Here is a 6000-nt window from a genome sequence, read left to right as displayed (position 1 = left end):
GAGACAGTGGCTACCACACACATTTGTTGCTATTTGTCCATCCTTTAAGAAAATAATAATGAAAATAAATAAATAAAATGGAGGTTATATGACACTTACAATGTAAGTAAATGGGGCCAGTTTGGCCAAAACATAACAACAGTCACTACAGTAATTGTGCTCCAAATGTTGTACTGTACTGTACACTATGCACTACAATGTAGTCAACCCTCTAGTGTATGAGGAGTGAAATGTCCATCATTCCACATTTCTTTTCCCCAGTTAATTAAATGCATCATCCTGGGAATGACCTGCACTTTTTCTTTTTTTTTAATTTTCAGTGTGAACGCATCTAGGCCTATTTATATTACAAAATGGCATCTATAGTGCATCAATGACATTGTTTCATAAGTATAGACTTCTGTTAAACTGCCTCATGATTAGGCTACTTTTACAATGTTGTTTCGAACTTTTGAAGCTTGACAATTTTGGTTGTGCAGATTTTCAGTGGATGGACAAAATGATGAGAATATTAAAAATAGCCTAAGCTATATATAGCATATCTTCATTTGTGAACAGAAGTCTTTGGAACAACAGGAGAGTGAATCAATTTGGACATAATTGTTACCTTTAACATCCATTTGACATATGATAAACGTCACAATGCAAAAATTCATGAATTCTGAATGAATGAATAAAGGCTTCACTTTCATTATACTTTCATTCTTTCTTTTGATATTGTTGGAAATTTCACATAGGCATACTCCCTCCTAGAGTATCCAAAGGTTAAATGTCTTGATCAAGGGCTCAGTAGCATAGGCTACTTAGTTCATAGATTAACCCTGCTGGGATTTGAATATACAACCATTTTCCCAGTCAGATGTTTAACCACTACATAACCCACACCGCAGAAAAGGAATCGTGATTTGAACATTAAGGGGGCATCACCAGAGAAGAGCTGTGACGCTCGCCTACGAAAGAGCACAGCGTCGACAACAATATTATAGGCTACTGGAAAACCACCGCACAGGGAGAAAGGACAGCGCCTTTTCTTTGCCGCAGGTAAACACTTCTGGGTTAGCCATTTAAGCCGGCTGGTCAGAATAATGAAGATAAATATCACTGACTAGTATCGCTATTTCGAGGACAGCAGGTGCGACTGGCTATTTCTGAGGTGTAAAGTGTGTGAGGCTGATTGACGGATAATGTTGCTATAGTTACAGCAGTGACCGTTAGAGCGGTCGCGCTGTCAGCTGGATCAGCGCGTGCATTAAACGGATCTAAATAAAACACTTTTAGCTGGATTTATTACGGAAACAGATAGAGACATTCTGCTCATTGTTAGCACGGTTATTGTTACTGCATTATGCTGCCGTGAGATCTGTCATTTCGAAGTCGTGCTAAATTGCTGTTGTAATTTTGTTTTATTTCGTAATATCCGACCACGCACTTTCGGTTAGTTGCAGTCGTGTAAAAAAAAAAAAAAAAAACATATCTGAGGCATGTGGCTCCATTTATATCCGTGTCAGTATTTGTAAGTTATGTAATATGCATTATTATGGTGTTATTTATCGTACTGCAGAGAAATGAGCAATATCTCGACCCTCTCCCCAAAATGTCGTGTGGATTTAAACGTGCTCAATGGAGAAGAAGAAAAAAGTTATTGTTCATTAGATTGATTTTGTTTTACAGCTGCTTTTGGCATTTTGTACATGGATCTTCTGTTTATGACGAAAATCATTGGTTGAGGCAACCAAAAGTGTTATAGAGGCTACATGACATTAAAAGGTCACAGGACTATCTGATTTTGTTTCCATAATGGTGTGAATTATGATGCTATGCTATCATAAGATGTGGCTGGCAAAAGGTATTTGAAATTAAACCCCAAATCGCAATGGCACTAACTGGCTCACCAAGCCCTGAAAATTGGATTGATGTAGGCCTATCCATAGGCTACAACAACTTTTTAAATGCCCATAACCCTTTTGAAACATGGTCTAATGTTACATCACAAAATATAGGGAAAATAAGGAGAACTGGAGAAGGTTGGACAAAATGTATCATTAATGACCAGAGAGTTTTTGCTTTGCGTTACTGTGTAGTAAACAACTCAGTTTCAATCAAAAAGATACATACACAGAGAAACACATGACAAATGTACAAAATGCTTGTTATGCTTGTTCACGATGTTCAAAATGTTTAATCAAAATGTGCAACAATTACATTTAGGGCTACAATAGCTTATCACTGGGTCAGTACCCTTTAAGGGACAACTTTGTACCTCATGTATGTAGCCTACCCTTAAAGTGATACTATGAACTTTAATGGGCAAGGCACAAAGATGCCCCTTTATACTGCCCCAGTGACAAGCTGTTATACTGCTAAAGGTAGAAGGTTTGGCCATTTTTTTCTGAGAGTGCATGTTATATGAACATGTTATGTAATGTATTGAAGTGCAGGTGCATTGGGGTCTGGGCATACATAACCAGGAGGTATATTATTTTCAAAGTAGAAATTGTAGTGGGGTAAAACTGTTATTAAAGAGAGATGCTCAGGTGGGCATTGTTTCATAAATTGCAGAGCTGGAGGTGGTGGTAAGTCTGTATGGGTGATCTTTTAATGGGATTTTGGTGCTACAACAGATTTAAGAATAAGCTTGAAATAAACAATGTATGTACACAGTGCATGCTTTATAGTGTTTTTTAATGTCTGAATGTTATCTTCGTGCTGATTTAATGATGTGCACATGCACAGCATTGTTATTTATTTGTTATTTAGTCCAATAATAGCTATGTTGTCTGCAGGTCACCGTGATTTTTCCAAGTAAGACATGTTCCTGGATCAACATATTTTGCTGATCCTGGAACAACATTTCAGTACAAAAATGTAATCCTAACCCAATCCTTACCCCTAAACCTAACATTACCCATAACTTATCCCTTAAATCAGAGGGAAATAATGGGTGAATAACACTGATGTAGAAGCACCTAACGCTGGTTGTAAGTCTAAACTTGACATAAACTGTAAACTTGTCCCTCAAATTTGATTGGTTGTTTGGAATGTTGTTCCAGGATCAACAAAGATGTTGATCCAGGAACATGTTGTAGGCTACTTGATGAAATCACATTCACTGTCGTCTGCATGTCTGAAGATGTTATTGAAATGTAATGGGATGTGAAGTGGTTTGTCTAGAGAAAAAAACAACTGAGATGAATATTAAGTTCTTAAGGCTGAATGCTGATTGTCATATTCACTATTTTTGAAGGGTTGACATTGTAATCATATAGTTATTGTTCTGTCCTTTCATGTCGGATATTATACACAGTCTTTCATTTTTAGCAGTGGCGGCTGGTGCTAAAAAAAGCACCAGCCTTTTTTTGGGGGGGAGGTGGGAGTCAGACTGAATTTAATTTAATGTGATATAATAATGTATCACTACTCCTTAGCTAAAAAATGGAAGTTGAAAAGTCAACTGATATAGCATGAAATAAGGTGCCACAAATCAGTGAATTTGAGTTTAATGTGTGTATATTTTCAGTAATAAAATAACCATTAAAGAATCTGTAATAATTTTTTTTTTTTAAATCAGCCATTTATATGTGATTCAAAGATGAAGGCTATAATACTAATGTTGCCCACAAGAGGGAAACACAGGATAACAAATCATTTCTAAGATCTCAGTTTAAAGACTGTGAAAATTGCTCAATAAATTGACTAGTAAAAAAAAAGGACTAAAAAAGGAAATTTGAAATTGCAAATAGGGAAACCAATAAAAGGCATGACTTACATCACATCTAGCTTGCCAAGTCCGTCAAAGCTATTTTTTTTATTCATTTGAATGCCTTGTAAAAGTATTTTTGTAAAAATAAAACCGAATTTACTTTCATATAGGAAGAGATATTGCGCTTACTTGAATGTCGAGAATGGTCCAATCACATGAATCAACAATATTGATTCGCTAAAATCAAAGGAGGGAGGGACAATCTGAAACAAGCCAATTAGAGCTCAGCCTCAAGTCACAAGTTTCAAAAGTTTACTGACCTACATAGACCCAGGGGGGCAATGTTTCATAAAAAACTGAAGCTTCCCTGGGTGCCGCCATTGATTAGCAGACCCCCACCTGCTGTTAGCATTCCATTGACTCCCATTCATTTTGTCGTCACTTTGACAGCGAATAACTTTACATCTGAGGCGTTTAAAGACTCCATTTGTCCATTATTTATTTCTAAAGAAACACGAAAATGTATAAAAGGCTCAATTTCCTTGTATCTTACGTTATGGCCCGTAGAAGCAGTTTTTGTAAAAATAGGCTAACGATTGCATCATAACCACGCGACTCTCTGTCGCACAGTAGATAAATTACCGTATGGACAGGAGGAGAAGCTCGCGGGCAATCGGGGGGACGTGGAGGCAAAATGACAAAATAATTCATCAGAATACTTAGCAAAAGTTGCTCCTGCTCCTAGCTCATGGACACTCACGATCTCCGTCTCTGCAAGTTTCGGAAGGAAATGATTCAGATTTCTCTTGGCACAGCTACTAGAAGACAGACAGGTTGCTCACGTCACATCTACGTCGTCAAGCTCAGTTTGAGTCTGTGCAATACGGTCAGCCATCAGGAAGTGAGTGAGTGCTTCTAATTGACTTCACTTTTCTCCGTTGAATCCAATGGGGTCGCTGTGTCCATTTCTTTTACTGTCTATGGTCTAATACAGTAAAAAAAATGGACACAGCGACCCCATTGGATTCAACGGAGAAAAGTGAAGTGAACTTATTTTTAACATTTTGAAGTAGCCTTCTTCTCTTGCTAGCACCCCCTATTGACCGGCCGCCAATGTTTAGCATAATTAACATCATTTTATGATCGTTTTCTGGTTCTTTGGTTCTAACACGTTTTTGGACAATCAAGCCATGCATAAACACATATGGATTGCATCGGACCAAGAGGCATTTATTTTACAAAATAAAATTGTGAAAATTAAGTATGTAAGCAATAAGGTACGAGAGGCTGTGTTGTATCGTGAATAAGTCACGGCTGAAGGGCGTTGTTAGGCACAACTCGAAGCGAATTTTCCCGCTGGAAAAAATAGTCCCATCCTGACCGTGAACAGCAACAGAAGTTACATTATATCGCCATTAGATGGCGACAAAGACTGTCTTTATGAGTGAGTCCCCGGCATTAGTGACGGCCGCGGTGAAAAGTGCAGTACTCTTACTGGAGTAGCATGCCCTTATGTGAGCTAATGCTTGAGGGCGAGTTTTCGATGGGGTCTGGCTAGTGGCTGTAAAATGATGCAACCCATTTTTATTTTGATTGCCCTATAGTATTTCTAGTGGTGACATTGCTAAAACAGTGTTAACACATCCCCTGTGAGGTTGGGTGATTTTAGAGAATGTGCGGTGCAAGCATACAGTGGTGGTCAAAATTGATGGCACCCCTGATAAATATGATAAAAAATGGCTGTAAAAAATAAATCTGCATTGTTTATCCTTTTGATCTTTCATTCAAAAAAATTCACAAAAATCTCACCTTTCATTGAAGTAAAAGAATTGAAAGTGGGGGTAAATCACATTATGAAATAAATGTTTTTCTCCAAAACACGCTGGCCATAATTGTTGGCACACTGTTAGAAAAATCTGTAGAAATTACAGTATTACTGGCAGCTACTTGCCAGTAACTTACTGTAGATTTAAATTGATGTTATTTACTGGCAACAATTTGTTCAAAATTAAATGAACATTAAACATTAACAAGTCTTTATCTTTACAGAATAAAACTAAAATAACATCCTCATGCAAAGCATTCTGGGAAACAAAATCTGAAGGAAAAAAAACAGAAAAAGGTTGATGAAGATTCTGGTTCCCAGAATGCTTTGCATTAGATTGTTATTTTATAGTTTTATTCTGTAAAGACAAAGACTTGTTAATGTTTAATGTTCATTTAACTTTGAACAAACTGTTGCCAGTAAATAGCATAAATTTAAATCTACAGTAAGTTACTGGCAAACAGCTGCATAACTA

The sequence above is a fragment of the Rutilus rutilus genome, assembly GCF_951802725.1.
Source record: "Rutilus rutilus genome assembly, chromosome: 11".
In the NCBI taxonomy this organism is placed as follows: domain Eukaryota; kingdom Metazoa; phylum Chordata; class Actinopteri; order Cypriniformes; family Leuciscidae; genus Rutilus; species Rutilus rutilus.
Note: the sequence above shows the minus strand (reverse complement) of the source record.